Source organism: Solanum dulcamara, chromosome 5 (assembly GCF_947179165.1).
Source record: "Solanum dulcamara chromosome 5, daSolDulc1.2, whole genome shotgun sequence".
Taxonomy (NCBI): Eukaryota; Viridiplantae; Streptophyta; class Magnoliopsida; order Solanales; family Solanaceae; genus Solanum; species Solanum dulcamara.
The window spans coordinates 5,203,537-5,222,826 of NC_077241.1; the positions used below are offsets into that span (position 1 = coordinate 5,203,537).

At 35.7% G+C, this 19,290-nt stretch overlaps 1 long non-coding RNA gene across 1 annotated transcript in view; it reads left to right on the top strand.

Annotated features, from left to right (window-relative positions):
* The first annotated feature begins 15,478 nt into the window (after positions 1-15,478).
* Positions 15,479-19,290, top strand: part of LOC129888862 (uncharacterized) — a 32,367-nt gene continuing 28,555 nt past the window's right edge. The window contains exons 1-3 of the long non-coding RNA XR_008766738.1: positions 15,479-15,645; positions 15,939-16,007; positions 17,108-17,172. This is a non-coding gene — a long non-coding RNA (uncharacterized LOC129888862). The remainder of the gene's footprint in view (positions 15,646-15,938; positions 16,008-17,107; positions 17,173-19,290) is intronic.

A 19,290-nucleotide genomic window follows, 5' to 3' on the forward strand; every position in this document is an offset into this window, starting at 1 on the left:
GGACTCTTAAAACTCCGTAAATCTCTTCGAATTTCTGAATATCCCATTGTATATGTGTTGGGGTGTAATGGGGATGAGGTTACGAGTTTAATTGTGATATGAATTAATCTAAAAATGAATCGATGGGGTTAATAAAATATGATGTGTGATATTGGTGAGTATTGAAACTTACATGATGTAATCTAAATATCTATGTGTATTTGATGAAATACTTGGTAGTCTAATTGTGAATGTGATTTGGGTGAATTGATTATTCCTCATTACTTATGTGAGCATATTGTTGCATTGGTTCTGAAACACTGTGATGAGAGGTATATGATTGTGAGACCGAGGTCATTTTCGGTGAGATTATATTGTCAAGGTCATTTCTGGTGAGAGATTGATGCGCCGAGGTCATTTTCAGTGAGATTACATTGTCGAGGCCATTTTTGGCGAGATTACATTGCCAAGGTCATTTTCGGTGAGATTACATTTCCGAGATCATTTCCGGCGAGATCATATGGTCGAAGTCATTTCCGGCGAGGTTGTGGGACTGAGGTCACTTTCGTCAGAGATTACATTGCCGAGGTTATTTCTATCGAGGTTGTGGGACTGAGGTCACTATCAGTCAGAGATTATGAGGATAAGGTCATTTTTGATCAAAGTTTATCATGCCGAGGTCTTTGCCGGCAATTGCACACATGCATGATCATTAAATGTGCATATACATATTCTGCATATCTGTGTTGATAATTTGATGTTTGTTTGTGACTTGTGAGTACTTGTATGATACATCTTGTGATATTGAGCTGTGATCGATATCTTATTGAATTGTGTAGTATGAACTGTTAGGTTGGGCTGATTTCTGTGCAGGTTGTAGTCTGGAGGTTCGGTTGGATTGGAAACGGAGTTCGTGTATTCTTTTAGAATTACTTAGTTTTTCTAGTTAGCTTGTTGGGTACCGCGTTGTTTGGTACTCACCCTTGCTTCTACACTTGTGTAGGTTCCGTGCCTGGACTTTGATCACTGTTCTTTTCTTGATTATTTGAGGCTTCTGGGAGTTGAGAGAGGTAGCCATTAATATCCAGCGAACTCTCATACTTCCTGTATTTTTATGTTTTACTCTGTTTGAGAGTTGAAGACATAATGAGACTTGTACTTTGATTTCAATTTTACTTTCTTTAGCGGCTTGTACATGTGACAACCAATATTTAGGGGTAATTTTAAGTTGACAGACTTCCGTTTTTGATTATTATTTACCTATTTCGACTGTTTCCTCTTTATTTATAGAATTGTTGGGATTTAGGCTGACTTGTCCGGTGGGAAAGGACAGGTGTCATCACACCCGAAATTGGATCGTGACATTAAATCAAAAAAATAAATATTTATCAAAAATAATTTAATTGTCCATGTAATTATCGTTAATTGAAGTAATCTGGAACAATCCTTAAAGATTGAAGGAATAGATAAATTCAAAGAATGAAAAGATAGAATTTCAATGTAATCCTTGTTATACAACCCAATGCATAGATTATTTCGAAATTAGACGATATTTTTTGTATATAAATTAAATTCATGTTTCAATGGTACATATTCATTAAACTACATTCTATAATGAAAAGGTCTTCAACATTACACAAATTAATAACATAACAATATATCACACCACTATCTTTGATTTGTAACCAAAAAAATCACAGCTTCATCTTGCCTAAATATCACAGAATATATATTACTACAAATTAGAAAACAAATAAAGCATTTTGTATAATAATTAGGCAAACTCAACTAACCTTTTGCTTGGCGATTTATTATTATTTGTTCTAGTTTGATGGATAGAGTTATCTGGTGATAGATATCCCATGAAATTATTCAACATCTTATATAGAGTGAAGTAATTTGAAATAATTCTTAAAGGTCGGAATAGATAAGTTCAAAGAGTGATTAATTATTTATTGTAAATAAATAAAATTTCTGGGATTATTTCAGATTACAATAAATAATTAACCACTCTGTGTACTTATCTATTCTAACCTTTAAAATTTATGTGATTATTTCAGGTCGGGCGATATTTATTGTAAATAAATAAAATTCATGTTTTGCAGACATGCAAGATGATTGGATTAATTATCACTCAAGTTTAATTGTAGCTAAATAAATTTTTATAATGAAAAGTCGTTCAATAACTTAATATATTTACAAGGCGTAATGTGTGACAAGTTAGCAGAAAGAAGTCGTGTTAAATTAATTTGATTAATAATTACAATAGTTTAGGACATTTTAATAAATTTATCAAGTACAATACAGAACGATATCGAATAATAAAAATGTTATTAAACAACAACACACGATACAATCTATCAAAACATTATATCTATAAATTTGTACAATACAATATATAACATAACACATTTTAGTACATTATGAAACAATGAGTAACAATGATCCAAACAGAGTGTAGCATATATAATTTAATTTTTTTTATAGGATAATAGCATTTCTATTCCTCACTTATTGGTAAATTTTCTTGATTTTGGTCTCAATTAATTATTTTGGTTCTTCTATTAAAAGAAAAATATTGTATTTTGATTATTTTATAAAATTTTATTACCTTCAAATATATGAATTAATAAAACAATATTTAATAAAACACATGTGATAATCAAATGGTGGAACAACAAATAATTTTATTAAATTTATGAAATTCACAAGCAAAGGGATAATAAATTCATATTTGAATTAATTAAATATTAAATATATTGCTCAAATATTAGAAGAACTATTGGAATTATAGTTGAAACTAGAAGTTTATTATAATAATTAATACTAACAGTGGTTACTATTACACAAAACCAATTAAGTATCCACCAAAGATGGAGCTCCCCTCAAATTCTCTAAAACGGTTTATCACTAAAAATCATATCTTTCTTCTCTATGGTGAATTAAAGAACATATCAAATTAAACTGTCACCTTTTTTGGAGATTTTCAATTCTATGATTTTGTCATCATAAATTTTCAAGAATCAATACATCCTACAATGGGTTGAACATAGAATTAGAAACAAAAAGCCACAACAACAATTTATTAGATTTCAAACAAAAAAAGAGACAAATGTGTTAGAATTGGACAATTCTTAAAAACATATGAATTTTTTGGGAGTAAAATTCTTGTAAGTGAAAAAATGGGGCCTTCACCACCAAATATGAATGGAGAAAGAATGCCACTACCAAATAAATTAATAGCAGTGTCAATAGATAAAGATAGAGGAAGCCAAAGTGCTTTGAAATGGACTGTTGATCATCTATTAGCCAGAGGACAAACTGTTCTTTTGATCCATGTCAAACTTAAACAATCTTCCAATTCCTCTCAATCCCCTTCTACAAGTAATTCTTCTAATCTTTCTCTCTTGTATTTGTTTGTTTCTGCATGTTATGTTATTTTAATAACAGTGATGTCCGACCACCAGCTTGCATGGACCTCGACTATCCCATGAAATACCTGCTACCTCCTACAAATACAGGTATCGGGTGACTTTGGAATTTGTTTGTGCATGTTCATGTTGTAGAATGACCACTTTTACAAATCAAAATAAGTAGAATGTGTATGTTTAGGCGGAGTATTTCATTGAATACAAATTACCTCTCATCAGCATGGGTACCAGATAGTTATGGTATACATTTGTGCATGTTGATGTTGTAGAATGTGTATGTTTAGGCGGACTATTTGATTGAATACATGTTACCTCCCATCAGCACGGGCACTTGGTAGTGGTGGTATTTGTTTGTGCATGTTGACGTTGTAGAATGTGTATGGTTAGGCAGACTATTCGATTGAATACGTGTTACCTCTCATCCGCACGAGTACCAAATAGTTATGGTATTTGTTTGTGCATGTTGATGTTGTAGAATGTGTATGTTTTGATTGAATACGTGCTACCTTCCATTAACACGAGTACCAGATAGTTATGGTATTTGCTTATGCATGTTTATGTTGTAGAATGGTCACTTGTACAAATCAAAATGAAGATATTAAGGACTATTTCATTGAATATATCTTCCCTCCCGTCATCACGGGTACTAGATATATAGTTATGGTATTTGTTTGTGTATATTGATGTTGTAGAATGGTCACTTGTACAATTCAAAATGAAAATATTAAGTAGGTTATACATATTTTGGGCTCCCATGATGTCTAGCATAAATAGACGCAGGAATCAACTTCAAGTTGTGCTGAAAATGTTGTTGATGCTGGATAAGTTTTTGATGTTGTAGCTTAAAGGTGCAAAAATTTAAGCGCGATGAATGATTTACATGTTAGTCAAATCTATGCTAGTTATTGTAGCAAGCATATTTGCAACGTCAAAACTAACAAAACGTGATTGCATACTGGATAACTTTGTCCATCAAGACGTAGGTAGATGAAATGAAATCAATTAGTGTTTTTTGTCTCTGACGAGATTTGAACACTCTTCTCCCTTGGACTTCATCTTACTTCATTAACTAGTAGGCCACAACCATGGATACATTCACATGTCGAAAGCTTATTGGACAAATATCAATCATTTTGTCTAATTTGCTTGTGTTAGAGATAGGAGTTCATGGCATTGGTTGGAACAAAGTTAAGAGTTAATTGTTGCTTAGGCAAATGGAAAGAAATCATTTTTTGTTTCCTTCGGGGCTGGAACCCTGGCCTCCCCTTGTTTTAATCCTACTTTATCAACTAGTAGGCCACATCCATCGGTACTTCACATGTCAAAACTTATTAGACTTGTATCAATCTTTTTTTTGTTTGATTTCCTTGTGTTAGAGCTGTATCTTACTTGACTAATGATATTGGCATACCAAAAGTTAAGCTAGTTATTTGTTTGTGCTGAAATGGTTAATCCAAATCTGATTTTTGAGAGATTTTTCTACTTCATAATGTTGTTCTAATTAGCGTAAAATCACATAATTGCATAATTAACTGTGTACATTTTACATTTCAGAAACAAACCAGAATTCTAATGAAGGTGGATCGGAAAATATTCAATTGGATCCGCAGACAAAGGATTTGTTTCTTCCTTTTCGAGTATTTTGTACACGGAAAGATGTTAGTAACTCAAAACCTTTGATGAATTCGTCTATAACTATGTGAAAAGTATAATAAACATTTCATAAAATTTTTCAAGTCCTGCTAATTATTTCCTTTCAGCTTTCGCAGTTCTAACTTTGGTTCTTCTAATACTTAAAAAACAGATACAATGTTATGATGTTGTGTTAGATGACACGGATGTAGCCAAGGCAATCGTTGAATATGTGAATCGAACAGGAGTAGAGGTATTGATTGTTGGTGCTTCAACGAGAGGCGGTCTCTCAGGTATGACTCTGTACATAGTATCCAACAAAGCCTAGTATACTGCAGATTTTCCTTATGAAAAGTCATACTCTTTCACGAATAGATATGTCTTTTCAATTTAAGACCCTCGAATATTACAATCTTTCTAGACTCACCATAGGAATATGTCGATATTAATGCATATGTATGCTACAAACTTGGCTTTGAATCTGTGGATCTTTCTACATTGCAGATTTAAAGCAAGAAGACATACCAGGAGGTGTGTCAAAAGGGGCTCCTGATTTCTGTACTGTACATGTCATCTCCAAATCTGGAAAGATCTCATCTACACGTGCTGCTTCTCGCTCCGCGCCTTTTGTCCATCCACTATGTCACCAGTTGATGCAGCCTGCTATCACCAAATTTGCTCCTTTTGATACTTCAACACCTTCTTCTACTAATTCAAGAAGTGATCCAAATACTAGAAGAAACATGTCCTTCTATCAAGTTTTTTGCTGCATCCTTATGTTAATTCTTTAACTGTTTTGTATAGGTTCTTTTCCTGGAGATCCGAAGCTTTTCTGTGATCTTCTTCCTTCTACACTTCAAAGTGACCCAATGAGTATCATGTAAGTGATAACTGTAATCTGTTGCATACACAATCAGGATGTCATAGTCAGTGATGCAAGTTCTTCCGAACATTTTGACATTTGTAGTTTTGCATAGTTTACTCGTCTGAAGGACTAAGTCGAATGTACTATTTGAAATAGGTATCCATTCATTCATAGTGCCTCCTCTAGGATACCAAAGAAGGGGAGGACTGATGGGGTCGAGAGCAGTCGGTCAGCAGTAGTAGAGGACGATGACGAGTACGAGGATGATGCCCCTCTCACTCAGTCACAGCCACCAGTTGACCCTCTCTTGGAGGAGGACTTAGCCGCGGTTCAGAGGATACTAGGAGGCCACTTTGCCCAGACCCCTTCTCCAGTGCCACCAGCTACTGTCATGGAGGTGGAGATGCTTCGTCGTCAGCTGCGGTGGGAGAGGAGGAAGAGCATAGAGAGGGACCGCCTCATGATGAAGATGTGGAAGACTATCAATGTCATCTTCTCCAGTGTCGCTCCCCAGAGGGAATTGCCCAGATTGGAACCTGATGATTTTCGCAATTTCCCCTTCCTGAATGAGGCCTCGGCAGGAGAGTACCCCCCGGAGGACCTAGATTCAGATGTCGACACTCCCTCTCGCCCCCGTTAGGATTTATTATTTGATTAGGTTGTCCCGTTTGGGTAAGGAACAAACAATTTATCTCTTTCCTTTACTATTTCCCTTAAATTTGTAAGCACCGAATGTTTTTTAGTTCCTTCACATCTCCATACATATTATCACTACCTTTTTATGGCTATTCGGTCTTAGTCGATCACTACACAACCTTAGAGCTAACCATTGCGCTTAAAAGATCAATGCCAAAAATAAGGAACCTCTTTCTGAGTATTCTGTCTCGCGAGATCCCACTCTGGCTGGATAATTCCTGCTCTGGCGGGTCCACTCTGGCCGGGTATGCCCGCTGGTGTGGGATTCATCGAGACAGTAGCTTTAGAGAATTATCTTGGGCATATTTCCTGCCCTCTATTCCCCCTTAGACTCCTAAGGTTAAACTCAACCCCTCTAACTCCTTTTTCCACAAGAATTTTGACGTGGCCTGTCCCAGAGTCGAACCCACCACTATATATAGGGGATTATCGCTCCCCTTAAAACCAAGGACATCAAGATAAACAAGGCATCATTTAAACCAACTTGTGACATTAAATTCTCATTAACTCAAGCCACTGGTTCAAGCCATTATATCAAATAGACATAATTCAGCAATACCTTGTTTTAGCTCAGTTATGAAATATGCTGAGGATCTTTCGTGACCACCATTAGACCAGTGTACAACACTAGATCTTTTTCTTACTTGCTTTCAAACAAAATTCCAACTTCCCTGAAACTAGAGTTTCTCCACAGTCCCCACGGGTTAAGTCCATGCATCATTTACAGGCTGCATTCCCTCACATGAGTATATCATTCAACACATTAGGACTCATCCCTTAATAGTCTTGGGTCTTACACAATTCAAAGCACATAATACAGTTATGACTCCTCCTTGACATCTAGTTCATATAATTTATTAGAAAACATATACCACACAAATTTAACACACAAGCAAGGGTATTTCACATTTTAAATCAGGAGTCACTATGCACATAATCAAATGTTCAACTCCATAACTCAAGCAAGTAAAGTAATTTAGTTCTCTCCATAGATGACCATTAATTGATCATATATGCATTCTCACTGCCTCTAAGGCAAGATACCAATTAGAACCTTCTTGGTTCCAATTTCCTTGCTTATGTTCCTTTAGCCATGACAACGGTATTCAGATTACCTCGTTGAGATACTAATTGGAATCCAGAGATACCAATTAGACTCAACCCATACCACAAGCGACAGACCGTACGAATAAGAGAGAAGGAATGGAACTAGTTCCTAAAATGCTTCATAGCATTTTGAAGATTAGATGTAGACGTCAACACACCAATCCGTAGGAGTCTATTCCATACTCGCTCTTGTATTGGGAGACCGATAACCTGGGATCTGATACCAAATTATCATGACCCAACCCACCGGGCCGTACAGGCACCCACTATACACCCTAAGTAGGAGAACCCTTAACCCCTTCTATAAGAACAGTTGCAGAATTTAAAACAAACTTGAATAATTAAACCAAAATTTCTAAAGAAAACTCTATTAAAGATGAGCTTATACAATTATATAAAATCCCCCAAGGATACTAGTATAAACAGGTACAAGAGCTACTAAGAGTAGAAATAAAATAAAATACCAATGACCCAGCTTCCACCAAGATAAAGGAAAAATAGAAGCTATTGGAGGATCGCCTTCGTCTTCACCTAAGAGACATAACTGACCCTGCAAACAAGCTATGCCAAGTGGCATAGCAAGAGTAGTATCAGTACAAATGACACGTACTGGTAGGTATAATCATTCAATCTGATACCCACTGCATAATATATGAACAGAGAAATAAGAGATATCTACTTGAACTTCCTCAATTTAGTCACCCATCCCAATAAGTACAGTCCTTATTCTTACCCTTAGGTTATTCACCACCCTAAACAACACGGTTCCACTACCACCCTAGTCATAACTTAAACCTGTGGGTTAGGTACCCATCTTACTGTTATTTTATCACCTCAATAGTCACCAACTAGCAACCTTAACCATTCAATGATTTCTCCCAACTCTCACTAGTTGGTCTAATTGTCTCACAACATAAGGCATATCCATCTCATAATCACACTCACCAACTCACTTAAGTTCTAGATAGCCACTATCCCTACCTCGGTTATTCATGAAAATCACAATGGTAATACTCTCTGGCAACTAGAAACCTCAACTTCTAATCTAAGTGTATAAGCGATATAGAATACGATTAGACCATATATATCATATCCAGGCCTAAAAGGACCCATCCTCTTACTCACCAATAAGTGTATTGATGATCATAATTCTCTATATCTAGCAGACCACAATTCAAGAGTTCATTTATAGTTCTTAGTACATGGGTCATCTACCACAAAACTTATTATTACATGAAAATACATATATCATTAGGTCCTCTCCTGGGACCATCCACACACACCTACTTGGCCCACTTAGGGAACCCAATTCATCATATTTGTGTCAGAAATTGACACCCAATCCAAGAATGTGTCGAAATGTGACACCCAATCCAAATGCGTGTCAAAACATGACACCCAATCCACATACGTGTCGGAATGTGACACTTGATCCAAACATACCAAATTCACAATTACATTCATTATTCATAATAATTATATCACCAAAAATAAGTTCATCACAAAAATAGGCCAGCAAGTGCTTATTTATATAAGGACTAACCTGTTACCCTTATCTGTACACGTTTAGGCATATCATAAGTAACTAAATTACACATTTAAGACAATTTCAAAAATAGTCAATGTCCACACTACCAAACCTTACAAGTCTGACCTTAAAATCTACTAGTTTTACTTTTTTGTACGAGATTCTATGCTCGATATAGATTAACCAGCTGCATACAAAAACATCACAATCAGTAACTTCTCAATTCACTGCAGCATATTTCTACCCAAGTCACATTCGAATTTGACCCTATCACAACCGGATTTCTACTCGTAACCATGACCCACAACTTAGTATGTGAATTCTCATTAACTTTCCTTTTATATTACACTGTAGGTATAGGTTTACTACTTAGAAAAGAGAATCCTAGCCTACCTGGGCGCCAACCATTCGAGGAGAGATAACACTGCTGAAATTATTGGTTCCAAATATTCCACGGACAAGACCAAATTGAATTCCATGGGTTGAAGCTTTCCAAAAGCTGAGATTCCCTCATCTTCTCTTATTCATTCAAGAGCAGCCTTTTTGGACGGTTTTGTAGAAACTCTCGCCTCTAACCTCCACTTGGGAGAAGTGGGGAAAATAAGAAAATTCGCGACTTAAGTTCTGTCACACGACTTCCCGCTCTAACGGCCTTATTCTTTCTCTAGTGGCACGCCCCAACGGAATCATCCCGCTCTGGTGGGGTAGTGGGACCTAGTCAAGTCAAATTCTTGCGAATTTATTTTTAATCATAATTAATGATGGCTCTGATCATTATAATTAGTCATGGCATCCATCGATAATTGAACACATATGGAAAATGAAAAGATATAACACATGGGCCTAAATCAACTCCAAAAGCTAGCTCACGAGGGGGATTGCCCAAGTGGATTTAAGGAGACCACCAATCCTTTGAGATTTTTTACCCACTTTAACACCCTTTTCATATCCAGGCCCAACTAGAGTGTATACCGTAAGCCCATAGGGATGAACCTGACTTTGATACCACGTACAAATATGACACTTGGGCCTGACTCAACCTCAAAAGCTAGATCATGAGGAGAGGATGCCAAGTCCATACAACGAAACCACTGAAACATTCCCCAATCAGTATGGCTCTTTTTACCCACTCTAACAAAAAACAAATGCAAGGTAACAAAACAATTTTTTCTACCATCAACACTAAGTAGAGAAAACTACACAAGAAAATATTTAATCAAAAATTTTCAACAAAAAAGGAAAAGAGTCAAGACTAAAAACATGTTAAACAATAGAAGTTTATTATAGCACTATCACTTACACAAGTAGTGCAAGTGAACAATTGTACTAACTAGTATAAAAACGAAAGCTATTATAAGTACTAATCATGTCAAACTACACCTACACTAAATGTAGTTATAATAATTAGACATGTCCAAACTTTAGCCTATCATTATTGACAAAAATTCTTATAATCAAATTGTTTTAACAATGAATTAATAATGAGATGGACTAAGCAATCTAAAGTGAATATTCATTGAGATGAAGTACCATAACTGGAGGAACCACAACAAGTGCCATCCATAGATTCGAGTCATTACGAAAATACCATAACTGGACCATCCTATTAACCTTGAGATCATTTCTTTTGCACACTGACATCCAGTCATTCAACAACACATAACTACAACATGAATTCATTGGACACTTAGCCAAATGAATGTTGCATACTTTAAGTGATGGCTCAACCAAATTGAAATTTATTTGTGACCTTCTGTTGCAACTGTCTCTTGTATCCAAAATATGTTTCTCTTGTGGAGTGAAGAATTCATCAACATTAAGCACTTGCTTCACTTGTATCGATAAACACATATGTTTGTCACTTAAATCTGTAATAAAAAGTTGCTTCTCAGTCACTAATGACACTTCAGATATTGAAACCCCTAATTCTGGAATCTTGTTCTTGAACTCCTCTGGCAAAACAGCATGTGAAACTCTGTTTGGGTTTTTGTTTTGAACCATTTTCTTGATTTTTTTGCTTTTCATGAAAGATTCAATCTTTGGGGTTTTTTACTTCTCCAATTCTTGAATTTTCATCAAATCCCCACGTACATTTTTCAAAAAAGATTCAACCTTTATGATACCTAGAACCCCAAAATTTTGAATTAGCTCCTTTCTTTTACGAACTATTTTTAACTTCTTGTTTTCCCTTTTCAAGAAAGATTCAATCTTTAGATTTCTTTCTTTATCCATTGGATCTGTGGTAATCACACTCTTCTTGATATTTTCCAAATCCCCATGTACGTTTTTCAATAAACATTCAACCTTTATGATTCCTGGAAAGTCGAAATCTTGAATTGGCTCCTTTTCTTTAAGAACTATTTTCAACTTATTGTTTTCCTTTTTCAAGGAAGTTAAGGCACAAACTCTATACTTCGACTTTGTTTTTATTTTTCTTCTCTTACCCGTAGGAATAAGGTAATATAAGTGTTCAATAGCATCAACACAAACTTCATTCTTTCTCTTTTACTTCACATTTTGAATCAACTCTTCACGCCTCTTTAATTCTTCTTCTTTCTCTTTATGTCGTTTTATATAATAATCAATCAAATCTCCATGTTTTTGCCTCTTCAATTCTACTTCTTCCTCTTCGTCTTCTAAAGAAATTGCATTAATTTCCTCTATTGACTAAGGTAAACATTCATGTGTAACACAACAAGAGGAATTCATTTTTTTCGACGATGACGATCGACATTGATCATTGAACTCACAACAAACACCATAAGTACTATTTTCTTGAACCATGCATAATTTTAATTCAAAAGAAAACAATACAACTCTAGAGACTTAGACGAAATATTTGATACTAAATGATGAAGAAGAGGTTTAGTTATATAGTTATATTGGGGTGGGGTGAGGGTGGGTGTTATGAGCCCAAAAATTGAGGTCATGGCACATATCCAAAATCTCATCCCAATGTGTAAGCCTAAAAATAAAACCATATGAGACTCCAAAAGGGTAGACAGGCCACTGTTAAACACAATAAACGGACAACAATGAAATTATCCCAAAACCTGGTGTCATAAGTATAAAAGGCATCTAATAAAAGGTTCGAGTCTGAAGATACAGCATAAGTCTCTAAATAATACAAAAGACTGAGAATTATAGATAGACTAGTGACAATTGGAATCCCGAAAACTCACCACTAATATGAGAATACATAATCTGCTAGAATATGAGATGCCATGTGAGGTACCCTGACTAGTATCTGCATCAAAAGGGACACAGAAGTAGCGGTGAGTACAATACACATGTACTCAGTAGGTTTTAGCCGACTGAGAATAAGGAATTAATCAAACCTATGAAATAAACTAAGGAACTCTTCCACCTGCATACAGAAAAGTCCCACTTCGGTATCGATGCCGCTAGTTTATATATATAATAGCGCGATTAAAGTAAAGCCATAATATCAACTCATTATCACAATTAACTAGATAAGTCAAATAATACAGATATTGATGCAGTGCAATGCAATATGATGATACAATGATGTGGTGGTACAGTGGAATCAAGACTGTCGCACAACCTATCGTATACACCTGTTGAGCTGTGCTACCAAATAGGACCCATGGGGGTCTCACAGACCATATACTTTAATCATAATATCTCATCATCCTTGCCATCTCCTCGGAGTCAAGAGATCACAATGTATCCATTACCCTGTCGTAAAACTGCCTCAGTTAGGGACTCAAGATACAAAGATTTAAAGGTGTTTCATTTTCTTTCTCAAAAAGAATTTCCATATTTTCCGTGTTTCGTGATATGATGAATGAGGATGAATGCATCAAAATACATTTGGCATGAAGTCAATATTCAACTCAACATGTAATATAAGGTTTCAAGTTCTCAAAAAATTAACCTCAACATGATTTACACCCTCAATAGATAAGCATGGGAAAAAATTGTATTTGAAATAAATATTCACCCTTTTTTTTGAATCATTACGGTTCTCAAGTATGCTCAAAACCCCCAACTCAACCCCTCAGACAGACATCACAAGTTAAATAATATCCTCAAGCCTCTTTCAAAGGGAAATCATGAATCACATGCTCTTAAAGCAAATAAGGGCCCCATATGGGCTATGTGATATAATTAAGCCCCCCACGACAGCACAGTAATAAATAAGCCCCCACATAGGCATCATAATATAAATAACAGTCTCAAGTCATACTACAACCCCATCCCAAAGTCTATAACATATGAATGACTAATTATCTCATCTCAGTACCAAAGAAGGATAGTCAAACCTACCTCAATTACTGAAACCGCACTCGAACACCTCTACCGGTCAAGTAACTGTCGAATTTAACGCCCGGGATGACAACCCACTCACACGAAGCTTCTAATCAAGTTTCTGAGCTCACCACTGGATTCCTCCAACGAAACTTCTAATCAAGATTCTGAGCTCACCAATGAACTCCCCATGAAATTCTCTTGAAGATAGCCTCTTGAATCGCTAGATTTGGACTTGAAAAACTCAAGAAATTGGAGTTCAAAGTTGAGAGAAAAGATGAAAAAAATATGCACTACGCACCAGATTTTCATCTTTTATTACATTTTAAAGTCTCCGAACGGACCTTCAAAATTCGTTCAGAATCTGATAAAAATAAATCAGATATGATACTCCACTAATTTCGATGTTCCAGACTCAATGACACATTTGAAATTCTCATACGAGTTCATTTGAATGAAAAGTGGGTTCCACATCCAATGCCATTTTAAGCAAAATTCCACAACGGGCCTCGGGATTAGACCGGAAACTTCGGAAAGCAAACGAAGGGTCATTACAAAATGGTAATTTCACATAAATTTTTAAAAATAACCCTCAAGGTCATTATAACATTTTATTAACTTGAATTAATACAACTATTATAAATAATTATATTAATATGTGAAAGTAATCAGTTTTTGTATTTTAGGAATACTACACTAAAATAAGTATGTATGCATGCAAGTTCATAACCAACTTCCAATTAATATTCTAATTATGCTCTGTTATGTTTCGTAACCAACTTCCAGCTAGTATTCTAATTATTCCCTGTTACTTTTCGTGTCAATAAGGGATATTTGGTCCAACTAAATAACGGTAAAAGAGAAATATTAAGCTACATAGTATAAAAAAAGAGAAATTTCAATGAAAAAATAACTGATGAACATTTTTTCGGTGTGAAATTTCAAGGAAAAAAATAGTGATAGTGATGCATTGTTACAATATTTTATTACAATGATAATTCAATATCATTAGTCTAAGAACCAAACTATCGATATTATTGAAAAATAATAAATTAGAGAACCTTTTAATATGGAACATTTTACCTCCGTGATCAATAACATCATAGATATTCCAAATAATTAATGATTAAGCCAAAATATATTTACTAAATTGCATTACCAAAATGAATTTACTCATGTAATTGTTGTTTAGTGAAGTAATCTAAAACAATCCTTAAAAGTCAAAATAAATATTTTTAAATCCAATGCACAAGTATTTTTAAATCAGACGGTGTTTATTGTATATAAATTAAATTCGATAAATAAATATCTGGACATTAATAATTTAGTTACAAAAAACAATTAGTAAAGTTTGAATTACTTTTTGGTTACAAAAAAACAATTAAAAGTACTTATATAAAATTGAATTACTTTTTCTTAAAAGAATAACTTAATCACTTTAATACAATAAAATGAAATTCATGACTATTTGTTGACACCCAATTTTGGCCCTCCACAATTTAGTTAATTTTTAAGCTTCTTTAATTTCCAACAATTTGACATAATTATTTTTAAAAATCAAAAATACTTTTGAGATCGTTTTCAAGACAACTTTGCCATTTTTCCTATAAAATATATCTCTATATATTTATTAAATTATGTATTTATTACTTTAATAAAATTTGGAATTATTGTTTTATCAAAAATAAAATTTAAGTTAATTATGCATTTTATTTTATTTTATTTCGTTTAAAACTATCTAATTAATAAATAATCTTTTATTTCAAAATAATTATTTTGTGTTGTCAAAGTTAAGAAGCTTAAATAAGTAATTGAGTTTAAGTTTGTCGCATTTCCGTTTTATCAAATCATTTTAAACCGAATCATTTTAATTGTCGAAGAGAATAAGGACCAGGTCGCTTAACCCCTTTAATTTTCATTAACATTTCAACTAAAGTAGCCCAATTTCCTAGCCCAAAATTACCTGAAACCCGACCCAATCTCCTTATTCCCAAATCCAAAATCGTTTGTACTCCTCTATTCTCTTCTTCCTTCATTCAACAACAAACAACACCAGAAACTCTTTCCCTACAAAATCCCCCAAAATCCGCAAGATTCCAAGGTCATTCATCACCCTCAAGTCAATATGGGAGCAGGTAATCCCATCCCTTTATCAACCTTTTCCTCTTACTTTTCTTAATCTGTGGAATTTTGAATTCAAACAAGATCTTAAAGAAGATTTTCCCCCTCTCTCAAACGGCTTTTTTTGAAATTCAATCCCTATTTTTGGCTATAAATTGTTTATTTATTTCCATTGAGTGGAAGGTGGGTACAAGATTTTTACCATAAAAATAGGTTTTTAGGATGGGATTTGGAGGTCTAGAATAGAGAACACCCCATAATGTTTGGGAGTTCTTAGTCTAATAGCTAAAATCTCTTTGATTTGCAGCTATTTCGTCGAAGTCAACGGTGGAATCATCTTCTCAACCCATCATTCCGGTTCGCTGCCCAGAACTAGGTAACCTTCTTGTCATTTTATCATTTTTTCCGAATTATTCTTCTGTTATTTAGAGTTTATTGTTTGGTTATTAGCTGCTTTGATTTATAAGAATTATTTTTTTTGTCTTGTATTCTTCAGGATGTGTGTATTCTCAGTAGCCTAGTTTAGCTTTAGTTTTCTTTGTTTTAACTCTGCCATATAGCTTCTTATTTTATGTATTCGATTTTTATATATATATTGTTTCTGAAATTAAGATGGAGAATGGGTTGTGTGTTCATATGCTTATACATTCCTAAAATTAAGGTCCAATTTTATTTTGTTTGTTGAATATTGTGTTTGAATTTTCTTGAAGACGTTTCTTGGCTACATTTAGCCACTCAATGTTGCTGTCTTCCATTTTTCTTTTTCTTCCTATTGATCAAATATGGATAAAAAAGAACCTTGCTCTTTTAATTGTGTTGTTGTCTTATTTTTTTATTTCATCTAAAATGGTCAGAATATGACAAAGTGTAATGACCCTTAGGTCATTTTGAGAACGAGTCCTCCTCCTTTCATATGAGACCCTTCCCGTAAAATTTTAATGAGTTATTTGGACTATTCGATAATTATGGTTATTTAGTTGAGGGGTAACTTTAGATAACTAATTTAATTGATGGACTAAATTTTTAATTTAGTTAATATATTATACCACTTTATTTATTAAAATAGGTCGGATGTTTCCCATTTATTTATCCTTAAATGATAGGACTTGACTAATCGATGGAATCCATGATTAGGGAGGCGTTCATGCCCTGGCAAGGTATGGACGGACGTGGCAACGACGTCTGATTGTTGTACTATCACTGGCTCATAAGTGATGGTTGTCGAATAAGAGAAACTCTCATTTAGGTATTGATAGCACTCCGAGTCAGTTGAGTTGAGTGGCATGAGATTTGGTCTGGTCTAAATCATTTCTTGTTAGACTTAGGGCACTTGAGTGAATTGTTATGCATATATATATGAGTTGAGATCGTGAGTTGATATTGATGCTTTTTTGATGTTTGTTTCCTCTGGCCATTTTACATACTTGTACATTTCATGTACTGACGCCATTTGGCCTGCATCGTTTTATGATGCAGCGACAGGTACTAGAGATCATCAATCGGCGCTCCGTTGAAGATCCACTTACACTCCCAGCTAGTTGGTGAGTCCTCCTAATTTCTGGAGGATGTTGAGTTTCCTTATATAGTTTTGTTGCTGTTGTTTCTTTTCTCTTGATTGTTGGTAGCCATGGGCTTGTCATTGGCACCTTCTAGACTTTGGTAGAGGCTTCATAGACTAGAGTATGGAAAGGTTGGACTGTTATTTTAAGGAGTCCTATTATGTTTATTCTGTTGAGTTAAACATGTTTGGCCTTCGGCCCCTATGTTGTATATAACATGTTATAATTGAGTCTTCCTTTGAGCATATATGACTGAATGATGGAATGTTTGAGTTAGGTGGTTCGCTTGAAGGTCAGAAATGACTTTCAAGTGCCGGTCACGTCTAGGGTACCCTCCCGGGACGTGACAAATATGGTATCAGAGCCCATAGTTTAAGTGTCCTAGGGAGTTTATGAAGTCGTGTCTAGTAGAGTTTTGCTTATGGGTGTGTTGTGCACCACACCTATAATCAGGAGGCTATAAGACCTTAGGAATTGTTTCACTTCTTTCATACTCTAAATTCGTGCGATAGAGTTAAACTCTATAAACTTCCTTTCTAATTCGTGCGTTCATACGTTATAGATAATGCCTCCTAAACGTACGGCTAGCCAGAGAAATATTGATAATGTAGAGGTGCCCCAGTCAAAGGTACGCCCAGCAAGGGCTAGAGGCCGACCTGCGAGATATGTAGAGACACCTCAAGTGCCTGCTACTCCACCTGCGCCCACATCAGAGGCAGAATTTCGTAGGGCGATTACAATGCTCACTCAATTAATAGCTGCCCGAAATGGTAGCCAGAGTTCGCCAACTCCCAGCTCTAGTTCCCAAGAGCCGTCTGCTGCAGCCAAAATTTGAGACTTCTTGAGAATGAATCCGTCGGCATTCACAGGTTCTAAGGCTGATGAAGACCCCCAAAACTTTATTGATGAGATGTGGAAAATTCTAAAAGCTATGCATGCTACGAAAATTGAGGGGGTTGAGTTGGTGTCCTATCAACTCAAAGATGTGGCGAATATTTGATATAACCAATGGGAACAGGGTAGAAGAGAGGATGCTGAACCTGCTAGGTGGGATAAATTTGAGGTGGCCTTTCTCGACCACTTCTTTCCTCGAGAATTGAGGGAAGCAAAGGTGGAGGAATTTGTAAATCTGAAACTGAAAAGCATGACAGTTAAGGAGTATGGCCTGAAGTTTATCCAACTGTCCAGGTATGCCCCAGAAATGATCCCAGGTATGAGGTCAAGGATGAGGAAGTTCGTCTCCAGGTTAGGGAGGCATGTGAAGAAAGAATGCAAAACAACATTGTTGATCTCGGACATGGATATTTCCAAATTAATGGTGTATGCTCAACAAGTGGAGAATGAGAAGAGAAAAGACAGAGAAGAGCATATGAGCAAGAAGGCAAGATCAGCGGGCCATGAGGATAAGCAGAGGCATAACAAGGGCAACATGTCCTTCTTCTAGAGGAGGCCTTCCAACTATGCCTCATCTACCGCCAGTGCACCTATGCCGCAGAATAGGTATGATTGGTAGGGTCAGAGTCGCCAGAATTTCAAACCCCAGGGTTCTCAATCCCAGGCCAGTGTAAGTTAAGGTTCGAGGGGGAAGCCACCATGCAGCAAGTGTAGTAGGCTCCACTTGGGAGAATGAAGACCAGGAAGGGTTGGTTGTTATAAATGTGGCCAAATAGACCATTTTTAGAAGGAGTGTCCAACCGGGGGAAATAGAGTCCAGCATTCTGCCACCGCACCACCGGCTAGAGGTAATCAGAGGAGCACTACTTCAGGTACGAGCGGAGGTACAAACCACCTATATGCCATGGGTAGTCGTCAAGATCAAGAGAACTCTCCAAACGTCGTGACGGGTATGATACGAGTCTCTTCTCTTGATTGTTATATTTTGATGGATCCGGGTGCCACCCTATCTTTTGTGACTCCTTATTTGGCTAGTAAATTCAATAAAATTTCTGAATGTCTTCTTGGGCCTTTTAGTGTAGCTACTCTGGTCGGTGATTCTGTCTTAGCTGAGAGAGTCCATAGAGATTGCACTGTGTTAATTCATCACAGGGATACCTTGGCTGACTTGGTTGAGTTAGACATGGTTGATTTCGATGTGATCTA